The following is a 16,276-nucleotide window of genomic DNA, read 5'->3' on the forward strand; positions in this document are numbered from 1 at the left end:
CAAGGATATTGAGACTATAATCTAGTCCTACAAATGAGCATTTTGCATCATTATAAGTACCACAAAGACTTGAACCAAAAGAGTCTATCAAGTTTATAATATTAGTAATACTGCAAGCATCACTGGCTAGATGCACCAATATTCCAAAATAACCGGTAAAGTTTCTGGCATTTCTCAATGTAACACAGGACTCTGTTATGTATTAATTGAGAGTGAACTTTAATCTAAAAATGGAAATTATAGAGACAAGAAATTATCTGGGAAGCCATAGCTATGGTTCTCTGGGTTTCTCTTGTGGGTAGAAAGCTGTAAAAAATGTACACCTGCATGAATTGTGTTTGTGTCTCAGCCTTGTGTGTGAGGAGGTGCCCAGCATCTTTCTATTTTAAGTTCAATAAACTTTTTCTGGGAAGATGTTATGAGTCTATGTAACTTTCCTCTGGTCAGTAGCAGTGGGTAGTAGTGTCCCTCTCATTTGTATGTAGGTTAGTGGTAAAGACATAAAGGATAATGTGAATAATATTTCCAATTCTTAGAGAAACATACTTGCTTTGAAAATGTCCCTAAATAAATAACTATGCTATAAGCATACATCCATATATTTCATATGGAGGGATTCATAAAAGTTTCCTGGAATACGTGAAACATTTGATTTCCCTTTTTAAAAAAAAATCTCATCATGTTGCCAACCATATAACCAAGGCTTCCAGTAAATGTAAATACTTTTAAAAACTTTCTTTCCAATTCCATTAATGACCTTTCATAGACAAATTATATCTGTGGTGACAAATAAGAGCATGCTGGATAGTTTATGGATATCATACCAATTCTGCTTTAATTTTATAAATTATCCTCTTGCAAAGAGATATTATACACCAGTTGTATAATCTTGCGTAATATGTCATGTTTTACTGGTAAGACGTTTTTGCTAGTTCATTTTCCATAGAGGAAATATATATGAAGCATCTTCTGTGATAGATACCATACTAGGCACTAAGCTTACAATATGAGTAAATTAGTGTCAAGGCTACATGGCTAAGAGACTGGAGTAAATGGAAGGACAGCTAAACACACAAAGAAATGCTATAATTTCAGAAACACTATAACAAAAAGTATCTCTTACAGAAGCACCAATGACGGTTCAATTCTCTCTGCAGAGCTGCTGGCAATAATTCTCTAGAGGTCATTTTGGGCTAGGTCTCTGCAGGATGGTTATCAGGGATCAGTATTCTAGTAGGTGATCTAACTGGTTCCAAAGTCGGGTGATTCAGAGGCAAAAAACCATAGGGTATACAGTGCAAACATGACCAAAGGGAGGCTGGATTATGAAAAGTCACAAGTACCATGCTTAGGAGTTTAAGGTTTTTATATATGAAATGGGAAATGTTCCAAAACTTTTGTGCAGAGTGATGAAATTATCATATTTGCACACCTGGAAAACATTCTGGAGGCTACTTAAAGAAGAGTAGGGAGAGATGTAGAGAGATGAATTAATGAAGCTATGCCAGAAATAGGGGGCAAATGGTGAAAGCCTAACTAAAAAATCTGAGTTCTGTTGTAGATTGTTACTTTTTACCAACTGTTCTGATATCTCCAAGCAGGAAGGTCATTCCCTCTCTGTTGACCCAGCAGTGGAGTGTCACTTACAGGCACAGGTTTTAAGAGGCTGACCAATCAGCAAAGACCCTGTGATAGAGTCATTGCCAAGTCACAATGACATTAGGGCATGAGCAAGAAATAAATCTTTGTCTTTGTACACTGCTGAGATCTAAGGGTGTTTATGTTCCTAGCCTACACTGACTTCTACAAACCCCAAATAGCATACATTTTTATTTTCTTGCACTGCAAAGCACTGCTGACAATCATTTAATATAAATCTATTGGGTATCTATTTGAACATCAGTCACCACATTTACTGCTGACCATTTTTCACCCTTAGAGACTTTGCAGTCATGTTAGGAAGAGATGACATTAAACAAAATAATGTCTTTGGGAATTTAAAAGCATACAAATCCCCTCCATCTGGATGGGATGGGTCATGGATGGTTTGGTTTCCTTTTTGGTGCAATGTGAATAAGGAGAAATAAAGATGATTGGTGATAAAGACCAGGATGGGGAACAGAGAGATGATGAAGTTATATAGGCAAAGGCAAGAACGAAGAAATTTGTAAGTCATCTCTGGGACAGAATGAACAGACCATTCTTAATAGGCAGCTAATGTCTGTGCCAAACATGTTGCCTGGTGTCAGAGTCCAACTAGCTGTAACACTTAGCAGTTCCTCAGTCATGTCAGCATGGTTCAAGTGCTCAACAGACCAAGGTAGCTAGTGCAGTGAAGATACAGAACATTTTTGCCACCAGAAAAAGTTCTGGTGGATGGCACTGGTTTAGAAGAAGTGAACTACAGAATGAGAAAAAATGTAGAACCGAGAGCCCTTGAATGCCAGGATAATATTTAATTTGAAAAATCTAAAATTTGGGAGGGACAGTGACAACAGAAAACTAATTGAAAAGATAAGTGGTAGCAAAAAGGGAGAATAAACAAGAGATAGGATTGGAGGGAGAGAAGAACGAAATGTTTTTGCAGCAACCCAGAATTTCGTGACAAGGATGCAGGTCAGAGTGGTGATGGTAAGGATAGAAAAAACAAGCAATACAGTCGATTCTCAGTATTTGAAGATCCTGTGTTTGCAAATTTACCCAGTCACTAAAATTTATTTGTAACCACCAAATCAATACTTGCTATGCTTTCATGGTCATTCATAGACTGGTGCAGAGTGGAGAAAAATGAAATTGCTTAGTAGCTATGTACTTTTCCAGCGGTAGTTGAACAAAGCAATGTTCTGCTTTCTTGTTCCAGCTCATACGGTAAACAAATGTCCCCTTTGTGGTCTATTTAGTGGCATACTTTGTGCATTTCTGTGCTTTTTCTGGCCCCCAGGTATAATGCCGCAGTGCTGTTGGGTGTTCCTATGCCCAAGAAGGTGGTGATGTGCCTTGTGAAGAAAACACTGGATAAGCTCCAGGCAGGCATGAGTTATGTTGCTGTTGGCCATGAGTTCAATGTTAATTAATCAGTATATTGGATATAATCTGAGAATACTGGGAACTCTGTGGAAAGGATGCTACAAAAGACGCTGTGACCGAAGTTGAGCACTAGGAGGTTGACAAAGAACAAATCAATGGACACGTCAGGTTGTATGTATTTAAAGCAAGTCCAGACCAGAATTTTCCATCAAGTAAAGCATAAGATTTTCTCACACTCACTAGAAAGAAGCCACTCATGACCAGCATTTTGGCATGCATACTCAGACTACTCTTCAAATCTATTACTACTGACAACCCAAGAACACATTTAATAGTTTACTTTTAAACTTAAAAAAAAAAAATTGGGTCTGGGACTTCTAACTTCCAAGTCTCTATATGAATAATTCCCTGTCTTAATTTTTACACTATTTCTCTATATGAATAGTTAGCAAATAGAAGTTTGAGAAGTAAATTATATGCTGAACCCATTGAGCTAACAAGTATATACCCACGGGATTTTAGTTCTAAAAAGTCTTGAGCTTTGAAAAATCTATAAGAGAATCCTCATTAAAATATTGAAACTGAAATACCAGATTTTTTTTTCAAAATATGACTTGGAAGAAGCTGGGCATATTAAAAAGGAATCAATTTGTAAGAGAAACAAAGGCCAAGAATTGTAATCCCTTAGGTGATGGATCAATGTTATTAAATAAATATAAAAGTCAGGTTACTATGTGCCCCAAAAAATCTGTAATTTAAATTTCTTGTCTTTATTCCATGGCCTTTTACTGTATGTAGCCATTGAATCCCTTTCAATAAAATTATATCTTCAAAAATCCTGAGCCAAAAATTCAGTTTCTTTACATAGACCATGAGTAAAAATATGAAGCAAATCACTGACAGCCTACCCTCAAACACCCTCACTGCTCTTCAATAAAGCTGAAAGTTTATGTCTGCATAGTGCTACTAATTCTAAAACAATAAAAATACATGCTTCTCCAGTGTAAACAATTCCTATAGAATGAAGAAAAATTACATGGGATGGGGTTGGGGGGCAAAGATGACAAATACCTGGTAGCTCATCAAATTACACTCATTCTTTAATATCTGTGCCTAACCCAAGACTTTGTTGACTGGCCTGTCACCATGTCATTTACAGCTCCCTGGAATCACCCTTCAGGTTTCTCACAACTACTTGAAATTTTAAAGTTGTGTATCTATGTAATTAATAACTCTCTCCCTAGTAGATATTAAGACCCTACCAGCAGAGATATTTTGCTCACCACTGCATCCTCAGTACCTAGCTGAGGATCTGTACACAGTAAGTGCTTGCTCAAGGAAATGACTGTTCAATGAATGAGTCAGTAAGTCAATGAATTTCTGCACTTTTCATATAATCTCTGCACCTCTCCCTTAGGTTCTCATTGAGGAAACAAAACAACATAAAGGACATGCCTGGTATGATCAGAGTTACAAAAAAGCAGGGTTGAACCTTAAGCTTCCTTTGTGTGGCCTCTTCTCCTCCACTCAGTACAGTGCAGAGGTCTCAGTAAATGGTGCAGAATTTCTATTTATGATAGCTGTTTCCTAGAACTCTGATGAACACTCATATTCAAAAATGCCTTAACTTTCTGAGCTGGCTTCCATCCCTCACACCCAAGAATAAGCTTTCTAGTTGAAACTTGCCTTTTTTTTTTCTCCCTGGAAAAGAAAATATGGTTTTTAATCACTGGGGAGCATTAACCTAACTAGTGTAGCAAAACAGCCAAGCACAATTGAGTAGATGATACATAGTAGTCACTTAGAGCTAAGACACTTGTTTCTATGTGCCAGGCTGGAAGTGCTCAAGGTTCAAATTTAGGTCTCAACAGATAAAAGATCATACATCATGAGGTCACAGTCAAAATGCACAGCAGTCACAAATTTAATTCTTCAAATGCTAAGGGTCTTCTTCTATATACATCATCTTAAAAGGGCAATTATCTGTCCCTTATTCTATAAATGGTCTTCTGATTTTAACGACACATGCCACATTTCCAAGTGCACCAGACCAGATAATTTAAGATATAAATAGCATTGACCTCTTACTCAGCTATTAGCACTTACAATGAGGATTATGCCGGTCCTCTTCTCCCTCTGTCGAAATTCTTAAGGAATTGCCATTCATATGTCCCTACCTTTGACATTTCTGCTAATTCTGACCAGTTTAGATATGCTGTGAGCAGAGATAAGGCTTTTTCCTTTTTCTTTTTTTTAATATGACCCAAATTTCCATAGTCTACTATTTTTCCTTTTGTAGAACTGTGCCTTTAGTGTTGAATTAGAGGCTTCAGCTCTAATAATCAATATTGTTCTCTCCTACGAGAATAACACTGCTAATGAAGGACTTTGCACCCAGAGGGACTTGTGGAAAACATATTCTGAAAATCTGGATACTTAATCTGGCAGCAGAAACATTCATAACTGAAAATCAACCTGAATAATAAGTAGTTATTACCCTACTGCTGAACTAAGATAGGCCAGATGAGAGACAGAAAAAAAATAAAAAAGAAAAATAAGATATATTTAGTTTCATGGGGAAAAAAGCAGCTGCCTTCTTTATCATACACAAAAAGAAAGAAAATTGAGTAAAAGGGAGCCAGAAACTGCTTTCAGTATTATTTTTGGAAACAATGAGCACATTTGTGAGAAGTCCTCCAAAGTATGGGGGAAATACAGCATCAAAGTCATTAATTCTTTACTTGGTGCTGCATCAATGTAGACTACAGAGCCTAAACAGTGGGTTTCAGAGCACAGGTACCCTTTGTTAATGTGGCAAAATAATCCATAAGAACTGGAAAACACTTTCTTAGAAAGCCTTATACAAATCCAATGCACAGAGCTCAGTAATAGTTGGATTTCTTATAGAGGGTCTTGAGCTATTTTACCCATGGACTTGAGGATTTCAGGGTGTGCTCTCTTGACTTCTGACTGTGGCTGACAGCATCAACAAGACATGAATTTGCTGAAGGCAGGCCCTTGCTACCCACAGCTGAGTCAGGGTACGGAGGCTTCTGGATGGGCAAAGGGAGGTCAACCAAACCAGTGAATAGGCTTCAGAGCTTCCATAGGAAAAAAAATTGTGGAGATTCCCAGGAGAGAACAACCCCTGGCACAAATGTCTACTCCCCTCCTGAACCGCTTCAGTCAACAAACACACACTTGAAGATCAGGCCTGAGCTAAGTACAAGCTACTGATCTTTAGCTTAAGATACCACATTATAGTTAAGAAAATAACAGAATTGTATACAGGCTCAATTGTATCTGGAATAATGCAGAGAGAAGAAAAAATACACACTCACAGCCTACTCATGCCCTCCTCCGACACTGGATTACTGATCTTTCATCCTAGGTCCTCTCTTTGGATTTAAGGAAAATGTGTAATCTTTAGACAAGAAGATTATGCCAAGGGGTCTCTGCCTTTAAGCTTGCAAGTCTCCTCTCATAGGCTCGGGTCCTGCACAGACTTGCTGCTGGAGCTATTTTGCCCATGGTTTTGTCTCACCACATTTTCCCGATGTGCTCAGTCCAAGAGCTCTTGCTTCCTGCTGTCTCCAGTGTCCCACCCAACACCTGTCATCCCTCTCCACCTCCCTGAGACACCTGTCCGTGGTTCTGATGCCAGTGTCACTCAGGCCACTGAGGACAGGTTGCAGACCAGATCATCAGACCAAGTTTTGCATGTTTCTTAACTGAATCAAGTGCAAATGAAATAATAAGCCCCACATGGGAAGTTATAAAATGAGAGGTAATCATCATTAAGCATCATCCCAGTAAGACATTTCAGAAAGCAAAAGGAATAACAAAGGCCCCTCTGCAGAGAAAAGAAATCATCCCATTCTTTTTTCTTTTTAAGATTTATTTTATTTATTCTAGAGAGAGCCCCTCTCCAGGAAAAATAAATCAACCCATTCTTTTTTAAAAAATTTATTTTATTTATTCTAGAGAGATAGTGTACATGCAAGCAGGAGGAAGGGCATAGGGAGAGAGAGAGAAAGAGAGAGAGAGAGAGAGAATCCTCAAGCAGACTCCTCACTGACCATAGAGCACAATGCGGGGCTCAATCTCAGGACCCCAAGATCATGACCTGGGACCGTTGCTCAACCAACTGAGCCACACAGGTACCCAAAAACCATCCCATTCTTTAGGTTTACATGACCAAATTTGCAAATTCACACTGCTGCTAAAAGATGTGCAAATTAAAAAAAAAAAAAGTTTTCATGTTTCCTATTAACTGATTTAGCCCTGCTTAGAAGCCTCAATCAAAAGTAATTTAATTGGGTGATATCTCAAGAACTCAACTTTCTCATGGAAGCTTTAGACCAGTGCAGTCCAGTAGAGCCTCTGATGAAGGAAATGTGATAGAGCTGCACCATCCAACACAGAATCCACCCGCCACACGTGGCTATTGATCACTTGAAAAGTGACTAGCAAGACTGAATTTTTAAAATTAACTTAAATTTATATTGTCACATAGGACGGAGGTACAAATTTTAGTCATTAGGATATAGATGATATTTAAAACAATGAAAAAATACATAGAATGAATTATTCAAGGGATTCTGTGAATAGTTAGGTGTTTTGAGACATTCCTTCACTATCCTATTTATCTGATACCATAATAATGGACCATTTGCTCAGGAAAACAAAATTAATAATGTAATTAACTAATTAATTAATATAGCCATGTGTGACTAGTGACTGCCAACAGACCAACATGGCTACAGAACATAAATGCTCATGTGGGTGTGTGGCTGACACAATGTCATAGGGTGGGCTGTGCCCTTGTTCCCATTCATCCTAGAACAGTGGGTTAGACCACAGCAGGCAGCTAGGACTTCCCATCCTTTCTTTGGCATAGCCTTGATCACTGAGAATCTGGTAAACCTGTAGGATAGAGTTATCTCCTGGTAGGTTATAGGAGGAAGTCAAGGTATTTATACTATAGTTTTCTTTTTTTGATAGATCCTGGCTGTCATGCCTGTTATCTTGATGAGAACACAAAAAAGCCTATTATAGGAAATATCAGCTCTTCTTTTTCCCGGTCTCTTTTTAAATTGAGGTCTAATTAACATTTAACACATTAGTTTCAGGTGTACAACATAGTGATTCAATATTTGTATACACTGTGAAATGATCATCACAGTAACTCAAATCCCCATTCATTACCATATGAAGCTACAGAGTTTTTTTCTTTTGAGAAGAACTTTCCATTTTTACTCCCAGCAATTTTTAAATATTCACTACAATATTATTGACTAAGTCACCATGTTTATATCGTTCTCCCCCTCCTCCATCTCCTCTCCCTCCCCTCCCTATTCCTCCTCCCCTGCTCCTCCCCTTTTATTTTAAAAGAATTTTTAATTTAAATTCAATTTAGTTAACATATAGTGCATTTTTAGTTTCAGGGGCAGAATTTAGTGATCCATAAGTTACACATAACACCCAGTGTTCATGACATCACATGCCCTCCTTAATCCCCATCACTCAACTACCCCATCCCCTCACCCCATTCCCCTCCAGCAACCCTCACTTTGTTTCAGAGTCCAGCATCTCTTAGAGTTTGCCTCCCTTTCTGTTTTCATTTTTTTTCTTTCCCTTCCCCTATGTTTCATATGTTTTGTTTCTTAAATTCCACATATGAGTGACATCATACGGTATTTGTCTTTTTCTTACTTATTTTGCTTAACATAACACCCTCTAGTTCCATCCACGTCGTTGCAAATGGCAAGATTCCATTATTTGATGACTATATTCTATTGTGTGTGTGCGTTTTATATACATATATATATATGTATATATATATACACACACATATATATATACACACATACACATCATTGTTATATGCTCCTCCCCTTTTAGAGCAATGCTACTACTTCTGCCCCACACCCAAGCAGATGGCTGTCCTGGTCTAACTCACAGAGAAAGCCATTTATAAACAAATACAGCAGAAGCAGCAAGATATGGTATTTCTAAACACATCTACCATAAAAGCACTTATTCTATAATTAGTTCAGTGTTGTAGTTCAACAAAAGGCGTTATAATGACCAAGAACATAAGGTAAATTTTGTTATCATAAAACTATAGGTAAGTCGAGGCGTTCTTTAGCAACTGTTTGTTTTAAAGCAAAACAAAACAAAACAAGAAACCTTCAGTGAAATTCATATCGGTTATATTTTTCAGACAGTACAAACTAAAGATAAGCCTTTGTAATGGCAGAGAGTATGAACCATTGAGCTTAAAGCACTAAAATTATTCAGAAATGACAAAAGGTAACATTACTTTTAACATCAGACTCTTCATCTGGATATAAAAGGAAGTTTCTTCTTTTGACTTCATTTTTCCTTAATTGGAAAATCTTTTCAGAGAGAGATAAAAAAAAAATCTATTCTTTTTTTAGTATACAAATAAGCAAAGAAAATAAAAATAGAAAGTCTTAATGTCTTTTATTTCTCATTTTAATCTTGTGGAAAAGTATTTAATTTGTACCAAAAAAATGAGTATAATCATTGCAAGCAGCAATAGGTATGCAAAGGAAAGTTTCTCTTTTTAATTCTGAAAATAATTATGTGTTACTGAATTTAAAAATCCATGTTGGAAAATACTTATGTTGCCAGTCAGTAAGATATTTTGTAATGACAATTTTTTATAACATTTGTTATCCTCTTAAGAAGCATCTCAAGAAAATAAAAGAAGAAGCACCTCAAGATACTCTCATGTATTGATGACTAAACATGCTTGCCCTCCAATTATTCTTCAGTAAATATTTTTTAAAATTTTTCAGATTTGTTTCATTGCTGCACTGCTTATTTTAAGGGATTTCAAAATAAATTCTGCAAAAAAATAACTATATTTACCTTTTAAAATTAAACCTATATGTTTTGAAGATATTATCAAAAAATACTTTATTAAAGTTCAGGAAGAAAAAAAATGTCAATATTAAATCAATTCTTAGTAGTGATTTAAAGCTAGCTGTTCTACTCAAATAACCTAGCCTCTCCCTAGTCTAGCTTGGAATGATCTGCCTTCACTACTATTTTTTTAGGGTGCCCTGGCACATGAATCAAAATCGACTGGAAAACTTTGGTCAGTCATTCTGGAAAAATGTTCCAAAGCCTCCTAATATGACTTTGTTTAATCTTTCAGACACGTGTCTTCCTGAATCTATTCATCCTTTCAGGCCAGCATGTGGTTGCTACCCTGCCAGCTTATCCACTGTCACAATTCTCTGCAAAGTGTGTACCTATAACTAAAGAGCATCAGTCTGAAAGGCCCTTTCTTGTTCATGTAAGACATTTTCTCCATCAATACCACTTGTACATTTTGCCTGGAGATCATCTTGCAAACATACAGCAAAATCAGAGAGGCTCTGAACTCAGGTGCACAGCCGGGTAACCTAGCAGGTAATCTGAAAGTACCACTCAGCAAGTACCATCAGAAGTATCACTGGACTTTGTTGTCAGTTACCAAGCACAGGTGACCCTCAGTATGTTTTCCAACACAGTCACAGAAACCAGTCAGGTCTGCTGCTGCCATGAATTACTAGGATGGCTAAACTGGGGCATATCAGCTGCACACCAGCATGGAACAATACTTTATCTACTTGGATCCACCTAATCCAAAGCACCCTGTAGCTCAAAAACAAGCAAAAACTGGGAGGGAGTAAAAAATGTATCATATTTGAGGCATCATGGATATGAATTTTTTAAATACTTCCACAAATCTTTTATTTTTTTTTTCACAAATCTTTTATTTTTAAGATTTTATTTATTTATTCATAAGAGACACAGAGAGAGGCAGAGACATAGGCAGAGGCTCCCGCAGGGAGCCTGATGTGGAACTCAATCCCAGGATCCCAGAATCACGACCTGAGCCAAAGGCGATACTCAACCACTGAGCCACCTAGGCGCCCTACTTCCACAAATCTTAATCTATTAATCGTCCCCTCATTTTTAGTGCTCACCATGTGCTGTTTCTATGTCCGTTTTTAAAAAGGGAAAGTCATCTGTGAGCAAAGCATTTACTGCTGCATAACAACAGTCCTGAATTGATGGATGAATGACTATATGGTGAAGTGAAGATCCAGTGCTTGGGTCTACTTACCTCAAATCCAAAGCACAACCATTGGTTTCTTAGCAAGGGACTGATCTACTGGGAACTCTGTCCTTCTGGAGCTTAGAGTTCCATGATAAAACAAATTAAGTTGAAAGATTCAAGCTTTCTGGAAAACTGATATTTTTTTCTTCATTCATCATGTAGAGAAGATAGTGAGTCCTTGAGTCTAGAGAGCTAGACTGCTCAGCCAGCTGCACACAGTCTGATCAGAATCAAGCTAAATTCAAATCATGTCCAGCGATTTCAGTTCTGGTGTCCTTTCTACTGACTCCTGATGTGTGTGACACTCTCCAGACTGCAGGCTCCTTGTTTTTTACTCAAAGAATAATGCTCCATGCTCCTTTCTTTTTTTCAAGGAAAACCATTAGCTTTTTAAATTAATATGTGTCACAGTGACTACTGCTTTTTGGAAATACTATTCATTTTCTGCATTTCCTTTTCTTCCCAATTTCACATCTGCTGATGTCTGTGTACTGAATCGATCCTAAACTGTTTTGTCAGCAAGTTATTTTCAGAAAAAAAAAAAAAATGCAAAAATCCCAAAGTCTGCTTGAATGATTTCTCAGAAACCTTGTGGCTCACTGAAATCCTGCATTCGTACAAAGGAGAGTTTATTACCAAGAGCAATTCAAGGCAAGGGTGACACTGAAGAATTTATAAAGAAAATAAAATCCCATGGTATAACAAAAGTGTCTTTCATTTCATAATCAACATAAAAGCTGATACTACTAGACTCCTTTAAATCTATTGCTAAAGAAAACAGATGAACTTTAAGTCATATCTGAGCAAGCATAAATTAAAATAATACAAGCCAGGATCATGGTCCATCACTTCCAACACATGGCACTTCTGTCTCTCAGCTCATGCCCCATGCCTCCCCTGAATACAGGACACATAGCACCTCACATGGACATCCTAAACCATCAATCTCCAAACATCACACTCTCACCTCCAGCACAAAGATAGGGACAACACCTCCTTGAGCAGCTTCCCCAGTTTCACTAATGTCTTGACTGACCCATTCCCTTTCCCTTGTCAGGAGTCCAAACTTCTAGAATGCCCAAAGCCCAGTGCCCTTACTCTGCTTCGGTAGCTTGACAAAAGAGTACAGTAAAGATTGTGGAAAGATAAGAAATTTCCAGTGGGGATTTCAGAAAGACTATTATGGCCCAGATGGTTACAAAAACAAAATTCTGCAAACTGAATCATAATCCTCCCATTGTGTAAAACATGACCCCAGTGCCTACTAATAATCAACTATTGATTTAAGTCACCAATTTCACTCAAATCCCCCAGCTTTCCAATATAACTACTGAATAATCACCCATTTGTTATTTTAACTTTAATTTTAAATTAAATTTACCATTATAACTTAAATTCAAAAATTTTATCTAATTCACTTTTTTATCATGGAGCCATGTATCCCTTGGGGATTAGATATTGTGGAAACAGTAAGCAGTGATGAGGAAAAGATATTAAGAAAATCATGTTATGGGAGGACAGGAAAAGAAAAGAAAGAAGGAATGAAAGCTGAAAGAAATCCCAAGGGTAGCCTGCAGGATGGAATTCAGTATATGGCAATAATGTAACTACATATCAAATAAGATAGAAGTGGGTCTATAACATGAAGTACTCACTCTCTCCTGGGCTTCCTACAGCAAGTGGTAAAGAAGTGGGAATATCATGGAGAAATACCCGGTTTAACCCAGTAATCAGTGTTAACCCTGTAACTGCAGATGATGGCCCAATCTCTGACTCCTCCACCACCCAGCATGCTTCTGGTCCCCATAACAGTCCTAACAACCACTTGACCTGATTAAGGTTATGGACTGTTATGGAGTTGAATCATGTCCCCAAAAAGATACATTGAAGTCCTAATCCCCATTACCTGTGAATGTGACATTATTTGGAAATAGGGTTTTTGCACATGTAATCAAGTTAAGATGAGGGCTTTAGGGTGAGCCCTTAATCCAAGATGACTAATATCCTTATAAGAAGCCAGATGAGACAAAGACACAGGAGGGCAGAAGCCCATGTCATGACAGGAGCAGAGATTGGAGTGATATAGCTACAAGCCAAGGAACTCCAAGGACTGATAGACAGAAGCTAGGAAGAGGAAAGGGAGAATCCCTTCCCCCCACACCCCTCAGAGGGACCATGGCCTGCTAACATCTTGATTTTGGACTTAGAGATTCAACAACTGGGCAAACAAATTTTGGTTGCTTAAAGCCATCCATTTTTGGCACTTTGTTAGAGCAGCCCAAGAAAACTAACTCATGGACTTTAGGATGGGAGGATTGTGCTGGATTATCTAAGTGGGCCCAAGATAATCACATGGATCCTTACAGGTGGGGAACCTTTCCAGGCATGATAAGAAGAAGAAATGTGATGGTAGAGCAGAATTAGAGAGATACTATGTTGCCAGCCTTGGAGATGGAAGAAGGTAGCCATGAATTAATAACAGAGGCAGCCTCTAAACTGGAAAAGGCAAGGAAGGAGACTCTATAGCAGGGTCTCCAGGAGGAATGCGGCCCTATCAACATCTTGCTTTTAGCTGACTGAGATCCATGTTGGGCCACTGATCTCCAGAACAGTAAGATAATAAATTTGATAGTTTAAGCCACCAAGTACGTGATAATTTTTTATGGTTGTGATAGAAAATTAATACGATAGGCCTCTATTACAAAAACAGTGTACTCAATTATCATTATTATTGTTATTATTTGAATTTCATCACATTTTGTGGAAATCTGTCTTCTCTTTTGTTATGTAAGTACCTAATTAATGTCCTCAATTTTTCCCACTGGCTCACAAAGCCTAAAATGTTCTCCATCTGGCTCTTTACAGACAAAGTTTGCTGATCCCTACTTTTGAGCATTAACAAGTTTCAGTTTGGTTAAAAGGAAAATACTTAAAATGTAGATCTTTCACTTCTCAGTATTTCTTGCTGTATAGTTTACTAAAGTTCAGATTAGAGAAGAAGATTTATTGTAAAGAGCTGTATAATTGTAGCTCTCAGCAAAATTATAACAAATATACTCACTAGAATTATATTGATTCATTTTTAAAATCCATTTGGGCAGTCTGTGATGTGCCACCATGGTGTCCTTGGTACAGCAAACATACGAATCAAGAGTCAGAAGGAGGGTAGCCCGGGTGGCCCAGTGGTTTAGTGCTGCCTTCAGCCTAGGGTGTGATCCTGGAGACCTGGGATCGAGTCCCAGGTCAGGCTCCCTGCGTGGAGCCTGCTTCTCCCTCTGCCTGTGTCTCTGCCTCTCTCTCTCTCATGAATAAATAAATAAAATCTTAAAAAAAAAAAAAAGAGTCAGAAGGAGGTACTAAACAAACTTGAACAAAGAAAAAAAAAAAAAAAAAGATAAGTTCTGGCTTCTATTTCCAGAGACCCATGCAAGCCCATTCATCCCAGACAGATGGATAAGGTACCATTCCAATCTACAGGTGGTGTTGTAGCACTGGCAGTGGGCTAGCTCTTTATAAAAAGCCAAGTGTTTGATAAGAATGTGCAAGATTGAAAAAATCATAAAAACTTTTCAACTTGAAAAATGAGATTTACCTAAAATATGTTCAGAATCCATTCTCCTAAGGATTTCTTCAGAATTCAGAAATTCCAAATGAGATAATCAGTAAAGTTAAATAAAATGGCTGTTCTTGCTTATTAATCATCTGTTCAAAGAGTTCAAAACTTATTCATCTGAATCACACCATTTTGAGCTTGATACCCTCATTTGGAAGAACTGGAAGCTAAGAGGGTGTAAATGGCTTGCTGAAGACAGGCTGAGTCATTAAGAAAAGTGATTAGCACTGCCAGATTGTCACTACCCTACAGACTAGTTATCCCTGCTCTTTTTTGAGAGAAGATGGTAGCTTAATGAAAAGCATCTTTTATTCAGTAATAACAAATAGTTGTTTAGTGGCTACCATGTGCCAGGAACATGAAAGCCAGACTCGCCCCAGCTCATCAGTGAACTTGGTCTTTTGCTATTAGACCAGTATGTGTGTTTAACATTTGCCTCCCTCACACCTCACCACAATGTGTGTTTAACATTTGCCTCCCTCACACCTCACCACACCTGACTCTACCCCACATGAATTGGTCTGTGTGCCACTCTACCAGACAAGAGGCACAAGCGGAAATATCTCCACCATTGCCAGATAGCCCAAGAACTACAGCAGAGAGGCCATACATGGACTTCAGGGTCAGTCAAACTTAGGTTCAAATCCACTCTCTTTATTAGCTGTGTGACAGTGGGAAAATAGTCTAACAGATGGGCCACAGTTTTCAGAGCTCAGATGTAAAATAAGAAGCATAGCATGTCCTTCATGGTGAGCTATGAGGACACAGAAGCTCATCCAGCTGGCTACCATAGAAGGTCTTCAGTAAAATTTAACCACCATGAATGCCTTTGAAGGAGATAAAGCAAATGTATGGAACACTTCAGCCTTCTTTGAATAATTCTGTAGAACTCTTGTTCACTAACTTTCTGTCTCAAAGGCGCCTCAGTAAAGTAGCCCCTGCTATGTGTGTAGGCACCTCACACATACAGATGGTAGAACCGTCCTGAGATGGTGACAATGTGCAAGGGAAGGGCATAATGGCACATTAGACAACTCAGAACAAAGGCAAAGTATTGACTTTTATTTCCAGAGATACACATAAGCCTACCGATCCCAGTACAATATAAGGACGTCGACAATTTTATATTGAGGAGAGAACAAAAGAGTAAGAGATGCATGGAAGGGAGGAAAAGGTGACAGTTGTGGGGGGGCACAAAGGTAGGCAGGAGGTAGACTGATACACATCCATCCATCTGCACTTGCGTGTACCATGAGCAGAGGACACACGTGTACGGTGAGTGGGGGACATGCTCACTTTGGCTCTAAAGCTCTGTGATTGAAATTATTCCATTCTTTGGAGGTTGAGCGCTGATAAATGATGATAGAAAGGTAAGAAGGTGATTTAGACAGGTTTCAAAAAAGATAAATGGCTGGAAAATATGAGCAAAACAAATTATCTATCTTTTTTTAATAATGCATATTAAATCAGTGTGATGCAATGCTCACCTATCAAAT

General features: G+C 38.1%; 1 protein-coding gene across 6 annotated transcripts in view; it reads right to left on the reverse strand.

The window, feature by feature from the left end:
* FGF14 (fibroblast growth factor 14) overlaps positions 1 to 16,276 on the reverse strand; it is a 604,690-nt gene that overhangs the window by 382,750 nt on the left and 205,664 nt on the right. The gene's annotated exons all lie outside the window — the stretch shown is intronic.

The sequence above is a fragment of the Canis lupus genome, chromosome 22 (genome assembly GCF_003254725.2).
Source record: "Canis lupus dingo isolate Sandy chromosome 22, ASM325472v2, whole genome shotgun sequence".
Classification (NCBI taxonomy): domain Eukaryota; kingdom Metazoa; phylum Chordata; class Mammalia; order Carnivora; family Canidae; genus Canis; species Canis lupus.